Here is a 22,940-nt window from a genome sequence, read left to right on the forward strand (position 1 = left end):
TGAATCTATTCTCTGGACAACTATCCATTAACATAGTCATTTTACTATTAGACTCCAACTAATATAAGCATTCTAAAGAACCCCACAAAATCCAATCCATATTTTTAAATTCTCAATTGAAATTTAGAATGTTTCTTGCAGTTTTATTGATTTTATTTTCCCCTCACAAAGCTGGACTGAATAGACGAATATCTTTTTTCACAATAGGAATAAGTATAGTGTGAGTCCAAGCATGTACTTCTGGGGCCTGGGGTCAAATCCTGCACAGAATAATTGAATGAAGGTTTCTTGTGTTTGGCTGGAAACTGAGAAAGTCTTTGAAAGGACTTTTCGTAGTAGTTTCAGTCAGTTCCTGATTGGCCCAGATCCATCATGCACAGCTGTTCTCACTTTGGCACTAAATTGGTAATCTCAAGAGGGTTGTGTGGTAGGTAAGGGAAAAATGTCACATTGATACAGTTGGGTGTGCTCTTCAGTATGAGTGTTGGAACAGAACAAGAAGGCACTTCAGTTTGCATTGACAAGTGTGGCTTCCCTTAACAATGTTCCATTCCCAAGTAATAATTCATTCTTCATCAGCGTAAGAAACACGAAGTAAATGTTGATGTATTTTCAATTAACGGGGAAAATATTTAATTTTCACCCAAGGAATGGGAATGATGAGGTGCCATAAAGGGATGGCTCTGTGAGAAGAGGATTCTGTTGAATGGCCTGAAGAAAACTGTTCTTTCAGGCTGCTAATTAAGTTAAGAAATAAATTTGTGGTTTAGATTAAATTCTAGATTGAAGTGGCTGGGTATTAGACTGCAGTCACAAGAGATGCTGGAATCTGGAGGAACAAACAACCTGTTGGAGGAACTCAGTGGGGAAGCAGCATAAGTTAGATGTGGGGGGGGGGGGGCAGATGGATGGGGAGGGGGAAGGAATTGTCTATGTTTTGGATCAAAGCCCTTCATGTTCATTCTGAACATTAACAATTCATACCCCCCTACCCCCCCCTCCCCCCGACATTGCTGCTGTTCAACCCACTGAGTTTCTCCAGTGGATTGTAAATCGGCTGGACTAAAAACAACGGAGAGCTAAGAATTTATCATTTTCTAAATGGGGCATCTGCTTTTTTTCTGCCAATAATGGTTCTGACACTGCAAAATTTGAGAGGAGCATCTTGCTTCCTTCTGAGCTCAGTATATGAATTTAATATTTCTCATATCTAAAACTCTATGGGATCACAGGGACTGATCCAATATTGATTTCAGCATTGCCTGGATGCTCACTTAGTGTTTAATCTGTCAATGTCTCACTTTAGTGTTCAGCATTGGCTTCTTTTGACATTCCAGATAGACTTCTTTATGTTGATGGAACAGTGTAGCTTGTTTTATTTTCAGACCTGTCCTTATTGGTTTCCTATTTGCCCCCAGAAATGGCTTTGGTTGTTTTACAAAAGCTGTTCTGAAGCTGACACAATTTTCCTCTGTCTTTTAGACACTTCCCAAACATGTTGCATTTGAGATTCTCCATAAACCAAGGGTGGCACACTTAGCGTTACAGTGCCAGTGAGCTGGGTTCAAATCCAGCACTGTCCGTAAAGAGTTTGTATCTTCTCCCTGTGTCCGCATGGGTTTTCTCCAGGTGCTCCATTACCTCCCACGTTCTACATTCTAAGATGTATGTTGTTATTAGGTTAATTAGTCACATTTGTGTATTTGGCGGCATAGGATTGTGGACCTGTGCTGCACTGTGTTGTATGTCTAAATAAAACTATTGGCACTTCCTTCAGTTCTTGATGTTCATATTGTTGATTTTACATTGTCCTGGATTTTGTTGTTGGTTTTTATCTTTATCTTATTATTCAACAGACTGAAAAACCTCACAAAGATAAGCGTATACAGAGCCGTTGTCATACCCACACTCCTGTTCGGCTCCGAATCATGGGTCCTCTACCGGCACCACCTACGGCTCCTAGAACGCTTCCACCAGTGTTGTCTCCGCTCCATCCTCAACATCCATTGGAGCGCTTACATCCCTAACGTCGAAGTACTCGAGATGGCAGAGGTCGACAGCATCGAGTCCACGCTGCTGAAGATCCAGCTGCGCTGGATGGGTCACGTCTCCAGAATGGAGGACCATCGCCTTCCCAAGATCGTGTTATATGGCGAGCTCTCCACTGGCCACCGTGACAGAGGTGCACCAAAGAAAAGGTACAAGGACTGCCTAAAGAAATCTCTTGGTGCCTGCCACATTGACCACCGCCAGTGGGCTGATAACGCCTCAAACCGTGCATCTTGGCGCCTCACAGTTTGGCGGGCAGCAACCTCCTTTGAAGAAGACCGCAGAGCCCACCTCACTGACAAAAGGCAAAGGAGGAAAAACCCAACACCCAACCCCAACCAACCAATTTTCCCCTGCAACCGCTGCAATCGTGTCTGCCTGTCCCGCATCGGACTTGTCAGCCACAAACGAGCCTGCAGCTGACGTGGACTTTTTACCCCCTCCATAAATCTTCGTCCGCGAAGCCAAGCCAAAGATTATTCAACAGGGAGTGATTAGGGATAGCTTGTGATATAAGAAATATTAAATTCATATATGAATTCAGAAGGAAGTGAGGGAAACAGTCTTGACTAGTACAGTCAGCGCTATGACATTATGGTATCTTTATAGATTTTAGGCAAGTTTTTATTTGAAGGAAACCGTAAAAATGACAAACTAAAAGGAACAAAGATATTAAATAAAATAAGAAATTTGAATACATAGTTGAAACTAAACAACAAACTGTGTGAGGAACTCAATGGGTGAGATAGTGATTTGGAGGAAAAAAGATAATGAATATTTTGGGTTGAGACACAATATAAGGACTGAAAAGGGAAAACAGAATGAAGAGTTGAGGAGGAGAGATGAGTTAGGAAATGGTAGGTGATAGGTGGATCTAGGTAGAAAGGGGTTGATGGGTAGTTAGAGCCAGCTGTAGGAGGAAAGGGAGAGGCAGGCAAGTGATAAGTGGAGATGATGATTATGTAACCAAATAAGAAAGGAAGGTGAGGAATGAAACCAGATAAGGGAGGGAGGAGAGTGCAGATGGAGGCAGGTGGAGAATGGAAAAAAACTAGGTGACAGGGGGTGATCTAGAAAGAAGGGTGCATATCTGAGAGAACATTGGTGGTTCAGAAGGAGAGAGGAAGAAATGGAAGGAGTGCAAATTACCTGAATTTGGAGAATGCAACATTCATGCCACTGGGTTGTAGATTACCCAGGCAGTCACAAGGTGCTTTTCCTCTGATTTATGATTGGCGTTGCCATGACTGAGCACAGACACGTTGGTGTGAGAATGGAGAGGGGAGTTAAAATAACTTGCAAACAAAAGCTCCATATGATCATAGAGGTCAAAGCAAAATGGTCACCTAGAGTCTGCTTGGTTATGGTGATGAAGATAAAGCTGCAACGACAGCACTGAATGAAAGAGAAGAGATGGCTGTGAATATCTGCCTCAACTGGAAGGACTGTTTTGGACCTTGGGTGAGGAAGAAAGTGTAGGGAAAGGTGTGGCACTCCAACCTTTGCAAGTGGAAATGCCTGGGATGGACAAAATGGTGAAGTGGGATGAGTAATCCTGAACTGGAGTAGTTCCTGTGGAAAGCAGAAAGGGGTGTGGAGGAAGGAGAGAGATCTTCCCTTTGCTCCCCTCTCTATCTTTCACAGGGACTGCTCCCTCCAAGACTCCCTTGTCCACTATCCCTTCCCGCTAATTGTCCCCTTGGCATCTACTCCTGTAACTGCAGTAAGTGCCACACTCGTGGCCACACATCGCCACCATCCAGGATCCTAAACAGTTCTTCCAAATAAAGCAACACTTCAATTGTGAATCTGTGGGAGTCATTGACTGCATCCCGTGTTCCCAATGTGGCCTTCTCTACTTTGGAAAGATTAGATGCAGACGGGGAGATCATTTCACTGAGCACCTTCCCTCTGTCCACAGCAGGGGAGAAGATCTCCCAGTAGCCAACCATTTCAATTCTGTGCCCACCTGCTCCCCGGCATGTCTGTCCATGGTCTCAGGGTCTGTCCCACCAAGACCACCTATAAATTGGAGGAGCAACACTTAATAATCCATCTGGGCACTCTCCAACGGCATTGCCTTGAAATCAACCTCTCTGGTTTCCATTAGGCCACTCCCCTATCTCCCTCTATTCCCTATCCCTCTGTCTCCTATTCTCCAGCTCTCTACCCCCATTCCTTCTCCATTCAGATAGCTATCCCCTCCCCATCACTTCTCAGGTCTTTTTTTCTCCCACCCTTATATACTTATGACCTTTTTCCTGTGACCCTGTGGTCCTCCTCCTGCCCCTCCCTGCCACCATTTTATTCAGGTGCCTGTCTGCTTTCTGCTCATACAATGACAAAGGCTTCAGCCCCAAAACATTGGTTATGTATCTTTATCTTTGCTTCATAAAGAATGCTGTGGGACTTGCTGAACTTTTTTAGCATTTTTATGTACACTACAATCATGGGTCTATAGATTTTCTTGTTTAGCTGGATTCAGAATTGGCTTGCCTGTAGAAAGCAGATGGTAGTAGTAGATAGGAAGTATTCTGCATGGAGGTCGGTGACTAATGGAATTCCGCAGGGATCTGTTCTGGGACCCCTGCTCTTTGTGATTTTTATAAATGAAATGGAGGAAGAAATAGAGGGATGGGTCAGTCAGTTTAAAGATGATATGAAGGTTGGAGATGCTGTGGATAGTGTAGAAAGTTGTCATATACAACAGGATATAGGCAAGATGAAGAGTTGGGTGGAAAAGTGGCAGATGGAGTTAAATCTGGGTAAGTGTGAAGTGATGCATTTTGGAAGGGAAAACTTGAAGGCTGAGTACATGATTAATAGCAGAATTTTTAAAACTGTATTAGAAAAGAGGGACCTTGGGCTCCAAATCCATAGATCTCTCAAGGTTGCTGCTATGGTTAATAAGGTAATTAAGAAGGCTTATGGTATGCTACCCTTCGTTATTCAGGGGATTAAGTTCAAGAGTCATGAGGTAATGTTGCTGCTCTATAAAACTCTGGAACATTGTGTTCAGTTCCGGTCGATTCATTACAGGAAGGAAGTGGAAACTGTGGAGAGGATGCACAGGAGATTTACCAGGAAGATGCCTAGATTGGAGAATTTATCTTATGAGGGATGCTTTTGGGGTTAAAAAGGATGAGAGGGGACTTATTATGTCTACAAGGTTATGAGTGATCAGCCAACACCATTCTATTGGGGTGAGAGTAGCAAACACCTTACAAAGTGAGGGGAGGAAAGTCTAGGAGAGATGCTATGGGGATTTCTTTTATATAAAGAGAGTTGTGGGTGCCTGGAATAGATTAACAAGGATGGTGGTGGAGGCTGGTACAAAAGGGACATTTAAAATCCTCTTGGACTGGCACATGGATGCAGTAACATTAGGGTTAAGGGTATGAGATAGGGAAGGTTTAGTTTGTTCATTTGGTTAGATTGATCAACATAACATTGAGGGCAGAAGGGTCTATAGCATGCTGTTATTTTCAATTTTCTATGTTCTAAGTTGTGATACTACAGATCTATCACCAATGTACATAGTGTATATAGTTACTGTATCTAGACTGTGCTTACAGCGATTGGCTGAGAGCTAAGCCACACCTATTGTTTGGGCCTTAAAGGGTTGTGTCCCTAGCCAGGTCGGATCATTCCGGACTGGTCGGCCACCTGTGAAGAGCTCCGGTCTTTTGCTAATAAAAGCCTTGGTTTGGATCAACAAGTCTTTGGTTCTTTCGACGAGCTCTACAATTTTATTAGCAAAAAGAATTTTGTTTGAAAGGGATGGAGCGTTTAACTCGGCCAGAAAAACTTGATATCGACCCACAGTCAGCTACAGCCTTCAAAGCCTTTAACTTCTGGCTGCTGAACTTTGAAAACTTCCTGAGATTCATTCAGGTAGAGGAGGATAACCAGCGTCTAACAGCATTGCTGTCTATGGTGTCCTTGAGAGTCTACGAGAACATCCAGGATGAGACCACTTACACCGCAGCTATAAAGGTACTGAAAGGACTGTATGATCAACCGGTGAACAGAGTTCATGCCCGGCTCGTGCTTGCGTCGAGGAAGCAACAGCCCGGTGAGTCCAGCAGGGCATATTTACAAGTATTAAAGGCATTGGGCAAGGACTGTAACTGTGTGGACAAAACTGCTGCCGAGATCACAAACGATCTCGTCCGGGATGCCTATGTGGCTGGGCTCAGATCGAATGAAGTGAGGCTGCGCTTGCTCGAACAAGGGGTAGAAAAACTAGAGGACGTGGCCCAGATTGCAATCACAATGGAGGATGCAGCCTTAAAGTCCACCGAGCTCTCTAGGGACTGGACCCCTCGTTCTGATGTGAGTAGAGTGCCCTTCTACCCTACCCCTGACGACCTGTCGGCTGCTGCTACCCTGCCCCCTGCGAACCCAAAATGTTATTTCTGCGGGAGGGACAAGCACAGCAGGTCCCAGTGCCCAGCAAGAAAAGCCAGGTGCCAGAAGTGCCTTAAAAACGGACACTTTGCTGCAGTCTGTAGGTCTACATTTGGTTAGATTGATCAACATAACATTGAGGGCAGAAGGGTCTATAGCATGCTGTTATTTTCAATTTTCTATGTTCTAAGTAAAGAGAAAATCTATAAAGAATCTACTACAAACCATATAATGCATATAAACACTCACACAAGTAGTTCAGATGAGTTGCACCAGCCAGGCACATTAAAATGAGGTTCCAGCAGTTGAAAAATGCTAATTTTGTTGATGATCCTTCTTCACTAGAGGTAGCAAAAAAAAATAGCACCCATGTGGCCTTTCAAGCTTACTCAATATCACAAATAATCCAAGTAAAAACACAGACGTGCTGGAAGAGCAGAAGGTTACAGAGCGCCCATAGGAGGTAAAAATATATAACTGATATTTCAGGCCTGAGCCCTTCTTCAAGGAATGCCATCACACCAAGGCGGCAGGAGGAAGATAGCTGGGCGACAGACAGGAGAGGGAAAGTAGATAGACAGGCAGCACAGGGCAGCCCTGTGGCCATTCCTCTCAGCAATAAGTATATTCTTCTGGATATGGCTGAGGGGAATAACCTATGTGGGCCAGGCTTCAGCCAGACCAATAGCACCATTGTTGGCTCAAAGCCTCAGAAGAGAAGAATGAAGTCAAGTAGAGCAATAGACAAAGGGGACTCGATAGAGAAACAGAGAGGGAATCGGCAGCCGAAAAGAGACTCCTGGATAGTGTGTTGGGTCCACGATATCTTTGAGCTGGTGTAGTTTATTCTTAAGGGAGAGGGTGAGCAGCCAGAGTTCATGGTACATATTGGTACCAATAACATAGGCAGGAGTGTCATAGAGGTCCTGCAAAGGAAGTTTAAGAAGTTAGGAAAAAGGCTGAAGAGCAGGACCTCCAAGTTGGTAATCTCTGGACTACTCCCGATGCCACGAGATAGGGAAGGACGGAACAGGAAGATAGTGCAGACAAATGTGTGGCAGAAGAGATGGTGACGGGGGCAGGATTTCAAGTTCTTGGATCATTTGAACATTTTCTGGGAAAAGGGTGACCTGTTCAAATGAAATAAGTGGCAGCTGAATTAGAGAGGAACTAATATACTGGATATACTGGCAGGAAGGTTTGCTAATGTTGTTGTGGTGGGGGGGTTTAAACTAGATTCGCAGGATGGCGGGAATCAAAGTGAAGAGCCAGAGGAAGAAGCAGTTGGCACATAAATAGGGAGAGCTGGCAGGGAGATTGTGTGGAAGGACAGACAGAGAAAGCAAAATTGCAGTCTTGGAGAAGAGTTGCAATACAACAGGGACACAGAGTCAAAAGTAACAAATAAAAGGCTAATAGCTTTGTATTTATATGCAAGCAGCATAAGAAGTAAAGTGGATGAGGGATTTTAATGGGAAAGTAAATTGGAAAAGTCAGGTTGGTACGGGATGTCAGGAGAGAGAGTTTATGGAATGCCTATGGGATGGATTTTTGGACCAGCTTGTTGATGAGCCCACCAGGGGATCGGCTGTTTGGGATTGGGTGCTGTGTAACGAACCAGAGGTGATTAGAGAGCTTAAGGTTACGGAACCCTCAGGAGGCAGTGATCAGAATATGACTATGTTCACCTTGGAATTTCAAAAGGAGAGGCTAGAATCTGATGTGTCAGGATTTCAGTGGAGTTAAGGAAATTACAGTTGCATGAGAGAGGAACAAACCAAATTCAATTGGAAAAGCACACAAAAGACAAAGACCACAAATCAGCAATGGCCGCCGTTTCCGCGAGAAATGAGAAAAGTGCAGGACAGGCACAAACCAAAAAGAAAGAAATATGTGAATGGAAAAACAAGACAATTGTGGCTGATGAAGGAAGTTAAAGCCAAAGTAAAAGCAAAAGCAAAAGAGAGGGCACACAAGGAACCAAAAATAAATGGGAAGGTCGAGGACTGGGAAATATTAAAAAACTTAGAAAAAAAAAACTAAGCACGAGATTCAAAAGGAAAATATGAAAGGAGGTTAGCAAGGAATATCTAAGAGGATACTAAAAGCTTTTTCAAATATATAAAGAGTAAAAGAGTGACCAAAGCAGATATAGAACCAATAGAAAATGTCACTGGAGAAATTGTAATGGGAGACAATGCAGAGGAACTGAATGAATATTTTGGATCAGTCTTCACTGTACTATAGAAGACATCAGTAGCATATGGGTCTCTCAGGGTGAGTCATGATCATGAAAGAGAAGGTACTTGGGAAGCTAAATGGTCTAAGGGTAGCTAAGTCTCACAGTCTGGATGGATTGTACCCTCAGGTTCTGAAAGCGGCAGCTGTAGAGATTGTGTAGGCATTGGTAATGATCTTCCAGGAACCAAAGGATTCTGGCATAGTTCCGATGAACTGAAGGATCATGAATGTCACTGAGCAGTTTAAGAAAGGAGCGAGGCAGCAGAAAAGAAATTATAGACCTGTTAGCCTGACATCTCTGGTTGGGATGTTGTTCAAGTCAATTGTCATGGATGACATTATGGAATACCTGGAGATTCATGAATAGATAGTCCAAAGTCAGCAATGTCAAAGGGATTTTAATTCAGATGTGTGAGATGCTGCACTTAGTTAAGTCAATCAAGGCAGTATATATATACAATGTAAATGGTACGGCGTATAGGTGCTTAGTTTCCTCAAAGAGGCAACCCTGGCAGACAAGGTGCTGAAGAAGATCCTTAGCGCATTTGCCATCATTAATCAGGGCTTTCCATCTAGGAGTTGGGACAAAACATGTGATCTTGGCAAGTCCACATTTGGTTTATTAATTTGGAATTTAATTTTGAGTAACAGCATGGTAGCAAGCCCTTCCAACCCATGATCCTGTGCCACCCAAACACACCCATGTGACTAATTAATCTACTAATCCCATATGCCTTTAGAGGAACCTGGTGCACATGAAGAAAATCCTTGCAGACATGGGAAAAATGCACAAACACCTTACAGACAGCAGCAGATTCAAACTTGGGTCACTAGCGCTGTTTAAATCACTATGCTAACCCTGCCGCTCAATTATTGTCTGCAATTCAGTTATTGGAAGGATGTCATTGAGCTAGAAAGAATATAAAATAAATTCACAAGGTTAGTACCAGGATTGAAGGGTTTGAGTTATAACAAGATACTGGATAGACCAAGATTTTTATTCCTGGAGTATATGAGGCTAAGAATTACCCTAAAAGGGATGTAAAATCATAAGGGCTATAAATAAAATGAAAGGTGAATATCTCTTCCAAGGGTAGGGAATAGGCCTAAAGTGATAGGGGAAATATTTAAAAGGAACCCAAGGGGGACCTTCTTCACACAGAGGGTGGTGCATATGTGGAATGAGCTGCCAGAAGAAGTGGACAAGAAAGTACAACAATTAAAAGATATTTGGACAAGAAGATAGAGAGAGGAGCTTTAATAAGATATGAGCCAAATGCAGGCAATGGGCAAGGACAAGTTGGGCTGAGTGACCTGTTTCTGTGCTGCGTAGCTCTATTACATTCTATGTCTCTATTCACAGGTTGCCAGTTTAAAAATATATTTTATTCCCAGTCTCTAGTAAATAAGTTAAATAGAGTTAAACAAGTTAAACAGGAGTTCAACAAGAGATAAACAAGTTTAACAGTCATAGCAGATACTTGATGAAGGGCCCAAGCCAAATACATTGGTCATCCTTTGCTATGGATGCTGTATGAACTGCAGAGCTTCTCCACTGCTTTTGTGTTCCCCGTCTCCAGGTTGGGTTCAGCTGGATTTAAACAGTAAATGGCACTCACCAACCATGTTCTCCATCCATCCACACTTACCTGAGCCAGATGCAGCAGGCCAAGCAAGCTGACCTCCCCTACCCTTCATCAATCACTCACTGCCCATCTAGGGAGAGTCCAATCAAGTATAACAAGAATCTTAGCAGCAAGTAGTTGATAGGTGGGACCAGATCAGGCTACCCCCCCAACAGCTATTGGCTGGGTCAAAGCTGGAGACGAAGCCATACCCAATAAGCATTACTCTGATGTCCAGCGCTCTTCAAATGATTAAGATTTCTGAAAATAACTTTTACAAATAAAAATCATTATTACATGAGTGCATGATATATCCTGGCCCAACAATCAATTAGCCTGTGCGAGAGTGATGTCGAGTCTGGGTAAATTTGATACTTATTGAATTGGGAGCAGCTGAACATGATGAATTTTACTCCTCACCCTCTGTTAACCAATTCCCTATTCAAGCCAATGTATGATTCTCAGTCTTATTACATCACCTTAATCAATAAACTTTTACATGGCGTCTTATCAAGTTCCTTTTGGAAATCAAATCATACTACACCAATATTTTATCTCACTTACAGCTACCATGTTAATTATTTCCTGGTAGATACGTTGAAAATCAATCAACCTCGATAAAATTATATGACTCTGCCCGAAGTAACAAGTTATCAATGCTAATTGGCAATGCTTTGGCACCATTCTTTCTGAGAAGCTGTTGGTCCATCGAGCTCTTTACAGGTGCAAGAGTGTATCCAGAGTAACAGATCCTTTGTCTGGGATTCTAATTTAACACATTCGGCAGAGAATATCTCCCTGATGGGAATCAGACACTCATTTGTCTTGGTTCTCAGGTAGGCACTGTGGAAAAGCTTTCCATTGATCTGGTGTTTAAATATACATAGTCTCCAGATGCTCTTCATCTGAATCTGGTGGTAGTGGTGAGAAGTATCTATTCTGTGTCATTTTCTAAGACTTTCCCAAGTGTCCTGTTATCATTTTAATGATAAATAATCCAACACCACCCCTGTTATAGATGGTAGACTAATTAGCTTGTAGTTTCCTTTTTTTTTCCTGAAATGTTACATTCACCATCCTTCTACATGCTGGGATCTTCCCAGGATCTATGAAAGAAGGCAACCAGTGCTTTAATGATCTCTCTACTGAATTTGTCATACATTATCCCCAACTATTAGACTGTTATTTTTACTTCTGTGACAGGAAATTGTTTACATTTTGCTATTTGTTTTACTGCAATTAATATTTGCTATTTTTGGAATTTTCAATGTCTTGAAATCATTATGCAACACAAAATTCCTGTATTAAATTGTGAAAAGTGAAAAGACTGATGTCTATGAAACCAAGCCAATATATATTTATATGTCTTTATTAATGTTGTATTTATGAACAAGGATTTTTCAGCCTTAAAATATTAATACCAATCTAGAATTATAGCTAATAATGGTAAATATTAATGGTTTATTCATAGTTAAAATTTTCTGTAGATTGTAATAATTTTCAGTTTAAGTTAATTCACGTATGTCAATCATTATCTTAAAAAAATATTTGGTTTGAATTAAAGGAGACAAATTAGTAGTCATTTATGTATTTCAGTGGTAAATGAAAACATGCACATATTTGGAAAGAATGGGCCACCGACCTCATTTTGCAGATTTAAGATGATTGTGATGGTAAAGTTACTTAACAATCAAACGACTATTTTTTCTTTGTATTCACATAACTGTTTTGTTCAATAATAATTGAGAGGTTCAAAGAGAATCAAGGCTGGACAGGTATTATGAACAAACTGGACTTTATTTACACACAAGGGAATTCGCAAAAGGCCACAAACTAATAGACTAATGTGCATGGCACACAGGCACAGTATACAGAGAAACAAGGGTTTAACTTGTTCAGTACCCACCACCCACAGGCATGGTACACCAGGAAACAAGTACATACACATAAACCTGGTCTCATTGTAGCCCCTGCTTGAGAGCCAGGACAAGTCCATTGCAGTCAGCACTCTGGAGTTGCCTGCAGCCTGGATTTTGGGGATGGTTTGAAAACATCAGCAAAGAAAGAGAGAGAAAGACGGAGACTGCGCATACTCTTTCAATGCAAGACCCATCCACGTCAGATGCCAGGGCCAGTTTACGCATCAGCCTCACGGATACGCAGATGTAACATATGATATGATGTTAGACCTGATATGATATGACCTCTGACTTGGCCCCAGCCAAAGAGGTCACATAATCCTCCACAATCCACATTAGAATAACCACTAACTTGAGCCCATTACCTTTAATAAGGAGGGATAAACCTTGATCTGACTTATTCATCTACTCACATAAATACTCTAAATCTGAAGTCTATTGCATTTATGCCTTTTTGGGATTTTCAAAGTTCCAGTGCCCAAATTATTGCATTTTAAAGGAAGTACTTTGAGTGAAGCAGGAGTTACTCTCTCAAAATCAAATGTAAAAATAGATTGCAGTTTTTGTCTGGGGACATTTTTATAACATATTGGAGTGATTAATTTCCAGTTCAAAACAACCCTTCATAATTAAAATGCAAGAAACTGATATAAAATGATAAACTCTGATATTGAATATATTTTATGATAGGAAGTATATCATCAAAATTATTGTGGGTATGCTTTCTGTACTTATATCAAATTCCTCAACTTTATTTTAAACATGTTATTATCTTTTGTAGAATAACATATAAAGGGATTTGAAAAGAGTTTATATCATAGTATTGCAAATACTGGTTTCTGTATTTTTGCCTTGAGGCCATTTGTTAAATTGAACCTATGGTTCTCTGGTGGTAACTTTTACGATGATAAACTACTTGGTGATTAAAAAGCAAACTAGTTGCAGATGTAATCAAACTTAGGGTACCTCCATAATCTAATTCAGTTAATGAACCTTCCCAAACATAACTACACTTTGGAATATTGAGCTATGTTAGAGAAGGCCATGTGCTACAGTAAAATCCCCATTATCCAGAATTCAACCAACTGGAACTCAAACAACTGGCAAAAACAATTGTAGAAATAAATAAATAAATAAATTGCAAACAAATAAGACTAGGCGGATGCAGCTCATGGGAGAGCATTGAGATTTTGTTGGACACATGCAAGTTTTCCCCCTGAATTAGCAATGCCTCTCAATGTCATTGTCGCCACTCTTGATTTCAGCGTGAGGAAGGTGAACTGAGAGCCTTACAAAGACACTTGTGTGGAGGTGAGTCAAGTTATCAGCATGAGGAAGATGTGCCTAGGGCAGAACTGGGACATCTGCGTGGAGGTGAGTCAGGTGGCATTTAGGATCTGACTGGGACACCAGGATGCCGCTCGCCACTTGGGTGACTCTCTCAAAGTGTCTCCCTATCCCTGCCTAATAAGAATCATTATTTTTTTTATTAGCATTAGGAATGTTAATAAAGCTATCTCTGCAAACTTGTGGAAGGGAGTTAATTATGATGGTGGTATAGTTAGCGCAACACTGTTATCTGGGTTCAAATTTAAATTTTGTAAGTTAAGGGAATTACTTGATTCAAGTGAACTTTATATAATTAAAGACTACAAAACTGATTTTTTTTTCAAATTACATTTTGCACTGTCATCTGTCTTTTATATATCTACACTGTATATTCTTAATGTAGATGTATTAGGCACTGGAAGAGTGTGTCTCAGTCAACCGGAAAATTCACATTACCAGAATCCATGATCCCCTTAGGTGCCAGATAATGAGGATTTTACTGTATTTTGATCATGCATCTTTCAATTTATTCCCACATACTTATATGAACTTGGTTTGATTGATCAAAGCATATCTTGATATTTGAATGCAGTACTAAGGGAAGATTCTGCTGCTAAAGTTGCATCTTTATCTGACTTGTGAAACATGAGATCTTCTTGGCCTGTTTGACCAGTTCAAATAATTTGAAGAATTGTAGGTAACTTCATGAAAGAGATAAACTTGATAGATGTGTGGAGGTGGATGCATCCAAAGGAGAGAGATTATTCTTTCTACTCAAGACAGCATGACCCCCTACTCTATAATAATTTTTTTTCCTGGCATCATCCCACATGGAAGATAGGATCATAGATACTGAGTACAAAGCAAGACTTTTGTCAGACCATTCTCCCCTGACTTTAATCATTGCAATGCCAGATAAACAAGAGCTGGTGTATAGATGGTGCACTAATACACTGTTATTGAAAAAAAACATAATTTTGTAGCTTTGATAGGGCACACATAGACATATTCTGTGAGGCCAACTGTCCTTCCACTCAGGATAAATTTCTACTTTGGGATTCTATTAAGGCATACTTAAGAATTCAAATGATTGGGTACACTAAAACAGTTTTAAAAAAAGAATATATGAGGGAGGTAGAAGAATTGGAAAAAGAGATTACATGACCAGAAAATAATTTCCAAAAATTGGGTTCTCAAGAACAATTTAGGGCTCTGACAAATAAAAAAATAAAATTTAATAGGCATCAGACAAATCGTTTAGAAAAGGCCATAATGAGGTCAAATAAAAATATTATGAATTAGGGGAAAGAGCCCATAAAGTGCTCTCCTGGCAGCTGAGGGCAGAACAAGCCTCAAGAACAATCAATAAGGTGCAACCGGGAATGACAGGATCTCATACAAGCTGAAAGAGATCAATTAGGCATTTCGATGATTTTATGAAAATTTATATAAATCAGAATCAAAAGGGTAGCCAGATAAAATTAACAAGTTCCTGTCAAAATTAGAATTACCAAATTTAGACCTGGAAGAACAGGAAGGGATAAATGTTCCTTTCACTGAGGAAGAAATAGCAAAAGCATTGAGTTTATTACAAGCTAACAAATCTCAGGGGAGGATGGGTTCCAGCCTGAGTTCTACAAGGAATTTTAAAGACTTGTTGTTTCCTCCTTTTATGGAAGTGATAGACCAGGCAGTTGAAACCTCTACCCTTCCAGAATCCTTTTCACCAGCGATAATTACAGTGATTCCTAAAAAAAACAGGGATCTATTGAAACTGTCATCTGATAGACAAATTTCACTATTGAACGCAGACTATAAGATACTTTCCAAAGCCGTGGCAAATAGATTGGCAAAACATTTGCTGAAACTAATGAATATGGACCAAATGGGCTTTGTGCAAAAGAGGCAAGCCTCAGACAACATCAATAAGCTACTGAATATAATACATCTGGCTCAGTCAAGGGTTGACAAAAGTATAGCAGTATCCCTAGATGCAGAGAAAGCATTTGACAGGTTAGAGTGGGACTTTTTATTCAAACTCCTGGAAAAATGGGAACTGAGACCAACTTTCATAAATTGGATAAGGGCACCATATCAAGCACCCAAGGCTAAAGTTGTGGTCAATGGACAAATTTCTCCAGCTTTCCCAATTTCTATTTTATTTTAACTATTGAACCATTGGCTGAGGCTATTTGGTAGGATCCAGACATTAAGGGATTTAGGGTGGGCCAGGAAGAGCACAAAATCAATTTATAAGCAGATGACATGCTGGTATATCTGACAGACCCAGCAAACTCACTGGTTAAACTGTACTCTATTCTGGAAGATTATAGGGAGGTTTCTGAATATAAGATTAATTGGGATAAAAGTGAGATTATGCCACTTACTAAAGGGGATTACCAACAGAATAGTTAACTGAAGTGGCCACAAAATGGGATTAAATACCTAAGAGTTAGACTAGACAACAACTTGAATAATTTATATGTTGATTACAACCCCCTTGCTTAGAAAGACTGAGGAAGATTTGAATAGTTAATGGCCTCACCTATCACCCTGGTAGGCAGAGTCAATTGTGTTAAGATGAACATGTTGACGAGATTGCAATATCTCTTCTGGACTTTGTCTGTGGTATTGCCCCGAGGATTCTTTTAAAACTGACACTCACATATTAGAAGATTTCTTTGGAATGGTAAGGTAGCTAGTGTCTCCATGGAGAAATTAACATGGAACTACAGTTTGGGTGGTTTACAATTATCAGACTTTAAAAAATACCATTGGACAGCCTAGTCAAGGTATATCACCTTTCTATTTGAGGGGGAGTGTATACCATCTTGGGCACAAATTGGTCTGCACACAGTGGATAGGAGCAAAAGTGGGACTGTCTCCAAAAACACCCATGACTCCAAATAAGTTAATCACATTGAAAGTAGATAACAAGATCCTGGACACCTTGAGCAGGGGCAACTAAGGTCATTTGAACTGTGGTGGTACACCACTGGCCTACTGCAAGGGGCAACCTCTGTACCTGCAGAAGAGCATGGGGACAAGACAACACCTGGCCGGCTGTCAATCAGCCAACCTGAATAGACCAAGCCCCACCCAGTCAGATGTCAATCACCCTCCGGGATATAAGCCTGAGCCAGCCCTTCGAAGACACTCTCAGAGTTTACAGCAGCTCTCCTCACAGCTGGCTTTGTGGAAGTTTATGTCAAATAAAGCCTGCTGTACAATCTTTTAGTTTTGTGTGTTTGATTCGGACCGACAGTGCACCACATGAACATCTTAGGAATAAATACAATTTATCAAATAAGACATTGCTTTGCTACCTTCAGATATTTCTTTTTTTTATTTTTTTTTAAATTTTTCACACTATGAACGATATTAACCAAAATACACACAAACATTTCTCTCTTGAATATACAGTGTCATTTTCTCCCTTTTTCCACCTCCCTTCCCTCCCTCCTTCCCACCCCCTCCCTACCCACTAAACGTTCAACATATACAATACAATAAACCCATTAAACAATGTCATCACACAATGAAAATAAACAAGAAAATTGTGTCATCTACTTTTATAGACTGGGTCAGTTCATTTCGTCTTCTTCTCATTCTGTCATTTTAGGTGGTGGAGGTCCGTGGTAGGACTTCTCTGTTGTGTTCCATGTACGGTTCCCAAATTTGTTCGAATACTGTGATGTTATTTCTTAAATTATATGTTATTTTTTTCCAATGGAATACATTTATTCATTTCTATGTACCATTGCTGTACTCTCAGGCTCTCTTCTGATTTCCAGGTTGACATTATACATTTTTTTGCTAAGGCTATCATAATAAATATTTTTTGAGCTTCATCCAAATCAAGGCCTAGTTCTTTACTTCTTATATTACTTAGAAGAAAGATCTCTGGATTTTTTGGTATGTTGCTTTTTGTGATTTTATTTAATACCTGATTTATATCTTCCCAAAACTTTTCCACTTTCTCACATGCCCAAATTGCATGTACTGTTGTTCCCGTTTCCTTCTTAAAGCAAAAACATCTATCTGATAATGTTGGGTCCCATTTATTTAACTTTTTTGGCCTGGTATATAGCCTGTGTAACCAATCATATTGTATCATGTGTAACCTCGTGTTTATTGTATTTCTCATAGTTCTGGAGCATAGCTTTTCCCATTTTTCATTTTTTATCTTTATGTTTAGATCTTGTTCCCACTTTTGTTTGGGTTTACAGCTTATTTCATCATTCTCTTTCTCTTGCAGCTTGATGTATTACAGTAAATCCAAAGACGGGGTAAGATCCACTGACACCAGCATCGTACAGACCAATATCTCTACTTAACTCAGATTATATGATAATAGCTAAACTATTAGCAAACAGATTGGCTGACTGTGTACCAAAAAAAGTAAAATGAGATCAAACTGGATTTATTAAGAAAAGACGAACAACAGACAATATCTGTAGTTTCATTAACTTAATCCATGCAGTACAAGGAAATAAGAAGCCAACAGTGGCCGTTGCTTTAGATGCAGAGAAAGCCTTTGACAAGGTAGAATGGAATTATTTATTCAAAGTACTACAGAGGTTCAACCTACCAGACAAATATATTAATTGAATTAAAGCATTATATAATGGACCATTGGCGAAGGTGACAATAAATGGATATATATCGAACCAATTTAAATTAAGCAGGTCAACTAGGCAGGGATGTCCACTACCTCCCTCACTGTTCGCTTTAGCTATAGAACCTTTGGCAGAACTGATAAGAGCAGAAAATAAAATAAAAGGGATAAAAATAAAAGAGAAGGAATATAAAATCAGTCTATTTGCAGATGACATCATAGCATACTTAACAGAACCAGAATTATCAATAAAAGAATTACATAAGAAATTGAAGGAATATGGAGAAGTATCGAGGTACAAGATCAACGCAAATAAAAGTGAAGCGATGCCAATGGATAATGCGGATTTCACAAAGTTTAAGAAAGAATCACCATTTAAATGGCAAACACAAGCAATCCGATACGTAGGTATTCGACTAGATAATAATCTAGGCCATCTATACAAATTAAATTATCAGCCATTAATGAAGAAATTGCAAGATGACTTAGAACATTGGAAAGATTTACCACTAACACTGATAGGAAGGTTAATTTGCTTTAAAATGAATATCTTCCCAAGGATACAATACCTATTTCAATTGTTACCATTTCCCTTAACAGAGAAATTCTTCAATGAGCTGAAGAAAATAATAAGGAAATTCTTATGGAAAGGGGGGAAACTGAGGATAGCGCTAGATAAATTAACAGAATGGTACAAATAAGGGGGCTTACAGCTACCAAACTTTAAGAATTATTATAGAGCATCACAATTAAGATACCTATCAGACTTTTATCAAGCAAGGGAAAAACCAGATTGGACCAGATTAGAGCTAGATAAAATAGGGAAGAAGGTACCAGAACATATACTTTATAAGTGGGATGAAAAGCTGGTGCAACATAGAAGTTCACCAGTACTGCACCATCTGCTCAACATTTGGAAGAAGATTCACGTAGAAAGGAAAAAAACAAATTACCAACTACCAAAATTATTATTGACGCAAAATCAATTGATCCCTATCACAATAGATAACCTTTCCTTTAGAGAATGGGAGAGAAAAGGGATCAAAAGAATAGAAAATTGTTTTTTTGGAAATAATTTATTATCTTTTGAACAAATTAAGTACAAATATGGTATAACTCACAGTCTTCTTTTTTTCTTTGGCTTGGCTTTGCGGACGAAGATTTATGGAGGGGGTAAATGTCCACGTCAGCTGCAGGCTCGTTTGTGGCTGACAAGTCCGATGCGGGACAGGCAGACACGGTTGCAGCGGTTGCAGGGGAAAATTGGATGGTTGGGGTTGGGTGTTGGGTTTTTCCTCCTTTGTCTTTTGTCAGTGAGGTTTGCATACCACCAACTGAAAACCTACTTGAAGGACAAATTGGGAAGCAGGCTAAGGTTACCAGAAGGAAGCAGCTTTGAATATGTGATTACAGACACAATGATAATTAAAAGATTTATAACAAACATGTACTTCAGATATTTCTTGAGGGACAAATTAAGCCCATTGATGACCTGACTGATGTGCAATGACATGGAGACCCTGATTCAAAAAAGGAAACACAAAAATTCATTTTGGCAATGTATTTCCTGCTCCAAATGGAAAGTCAAAAACCAGGCCTCCATAAATTGAGGCAAAAGTGGGAGTTGGATTTAGGAATAACAATTAACGAGCAGTGCTGGTCAGACCTGTGTCGGATCAGCATGACAGCAATTATAAATACAACATATAGGCTGGTAGAATACTATTCCCTTCACCAGTTATATTTGACGCCGCAGAAATTGAACAAGGCTACGCTAGAAATTTCAGACCAATGCTTTGGGTGCCACATAACGATGGGAACCTTTATGCATGCGACCTGGACATGCACCAAGGTGAAGCCTTTTGGGTAGATCTAGGCCAAGACCTGAAAAGGATTATGGGAGAAGAGTTCCCACAGGTTCCTGCTGGGGAAAATGCTGGATGTAAGACTTACGATGAAGCTGTCCCAATTTCAAAAACAATTCATAATGATTGCATTGGAAGTGGCCAAGAAGTGCATAGCGGTTACTTGGAAATCCAATTCCATCTAGATATTGCACATTGGAACGAGAAAATGCAGAGCTGTGTTCCCCTGGAGAAAATTACCTATAATCTGAGGAACAAAATGTAGTAGATTCCTTAAAATTAGGTGACCATATTTAAATTACATTGGAGTACAGGTATAGTGTGGGCCCATGTGCCTCCACCTATCTACCCTTCCATTGGGTGGCACTAAGGAGGTTGTTCCATCCTACCACATGTGACAGCCCGGGCGCCGGCTGCTGAGATGAGTCAAATCATCAAACATTATTTATTGGTTAATTTCTTTTCCATTTTCTCCTTTGTTCCTGTTATTCTGGGTGTGATGTGCAAATGTGGATGTCCAAAAGCGTCTTGATGTGTGTCTGCCCTGAAACAGATTAGTATATATAGAAAGAGCCCTGGAGCTAAGAAGCCTCTTGAAAGGAATAAGGGGCAGGGAAGATTCCCTTACCAATACGTGAGGCATGAGTGTGAGTGTGAAGTGTGCAGGGCTGAGGGGTGGTGGGGGAGGTGGGAAATGTGATGGAATATTTGGGAATTTTTTGGGAGATAAATTGGTAAAATTAGAGTAGGTTACATACACACACTTTAAAACATCTTATTTGAAATACTGAATAATTCATATTCAGTGACTTTACAGAAACTATGGAGAATGTTGTGCACATTTCATAAGGTGCTAATTGAAATTATGTCATGAAATGAATAGACCATTGTCTTGAAGGAGTCAGGGGGTCTGTGTTGAACATTTTTACAAGACTTCTGACCTTTCTGCAAAGTCCTCACTCAAAGGTTACCTAAAACAACAGATGGGAGCAGAAGATTAACTCCTATTGTTTGCTGGAGAAGGAGGGGGTTTTGCAAGTGAGAGAGAGAGAGAAGGACGAGTGGCTGGGAGATGGAATCTCAGAGAGAGGGACAGAGAGTCAGCGCTGAAACAAGCAGGAGAAGCTTGTTGGAACTGAAACAGAAGGTCCAGAGTGGCAGATGGCTGGAAGTGCCATCTGTCTGATGTTTCTCTTGGAACAGATTTTTTTGAGTAGCCTGAAAGAAAGAGGTTACCATCTGGAGAACGCTGATGGGGCAAGTTTCATCAGCAAGACATTGAGGTGACTAATGGTGGTACCTCAGTTGTGGAAATCTTGGAACAACAACTCTCTCTCTGCAAACCCACAGGAACCTTCCTGAGCAGTAAACATTTACCTTTTGAGCACCAAAGCCTGGTGAACTTTATACATGTTAAATTCTGTGCACAGTATAAGAACTGCCTGCATCCAGTGAACGTGGAAGAATGAGAAATGAGATTGAACTGTAAACCAAAGAACTTTTCTTTAATTTACACACACTTAGAATTAGAAGGGGGTTAAGGGGGTTAAGTTGGGTTAGTTAAGTTAATAGTAATAAGTTAAAGTTTGATCCTGTTTTCATGTTTAAAGATAATTAAAAGCAACTTCTGTTTAAGTAATTATTTGTCTTGGTGAATTTCTGTTGCTGCTGGGTTTTGAGGTCCTTTGAGGTCGCAACAGGAAAAATGACTTGAACTCGGCAGTTGATATTGTACATGTCTATAATGATATTTGTAAATATTTGAATATGGAAACTGGTTTTGAAAAATTATAAATGAAATATTCAAAAAAAAGGAATTGCAGGTGATTTTCCAATATCAGCTCCATGAGGCAAGAAGAAAGTGATTAAGTGATTCAATTACAGAATATTGGATATGTTGAAATATGAGCTAAGTCGAAAATGGTAGCAAAACTCAGCAGGTTAGGCAGCACAGCTGAAAAGATAATATAAATTAATGGCAACTTGCTGTCCATTCATCTGATTGTTTGATCTTTCGTCAAACTTGTGGCTTGTGAGTGAACAGCTGACAATACACCAGAAAACTATATACAATTCCCAGCGCCAAACACCCAGTACTGTAGAAGCAGAATTGTGATCACATTTAAAATTATGAAGTATCTTACAACTCCACGACTCTATTGCATTTGTAGATCTACAAATCGGAGTGGATATCTTGGCATCAGACAAGACAATAACAGCTGTACTTTAGTAATTAATTATTTTAACATTTTCTGAGCTTGTCACCAATCACTATATTAATGCAAGTTTATTCTTTCTTTGAGTTTTCTGCTTCTTTACCAATTTGATTTTTAACAGGTGGCAGCCCTTGCCATTTGGAATTTACATTTACTTGTCATCACAATATAATAATAAAGAAATTATATTTCCCATTGCCACAGAAAGGTTACTTTTTTTGAGGATTTATATCATAGAAAAGGAAATAAGGAAGGGGGTTCTTACGTTGCTTTGAGACAATTCAGTTCTGCAGAAGGCAGGTCAAGAAGAGAGTTTGGACAAAAATAGTATATTCTGTTATCAGGATTTTCATGATCTTGTATACATTATGTGTTGGATAATTGCACAGAGGAAACTGTTTTGTTTTGGACAGCCTACAGTGATCATCAGCATAATTGTCATTGGAAAATGAGAGCTTTTAATCAAGCAATTATCATAATAGATGAGAGAACTGCAACAAAACTCAGCATTCCAATAAATATTTGCATAGTTGAGGCCGGGAAAAAATCCAATGCGTTTTGCTGCTGATAAAGTTAAGACAATGTCCAGCATGTCTGGAATACTATAGTGGCCATGGGAATACTTACTGTGACATACTGAGAAAAACAAAAAACTCTGATAAAGATAA

Source organism: Narcine bancroftii, chromosome 3 (genome assembly GCF_036971445.1).
Source record: "Narcine bancroftii isolate sNarBan1 chromosome 3, sNarBan1.hap1, whole genome shotgun sequence".
Classification (NCBI taxonomy): Eukaryota; Metazoa; Chordata; class Chondrichthyes; order Torpediniformes; family Narcinidae; genus Narcine; species Narcine bancroftii.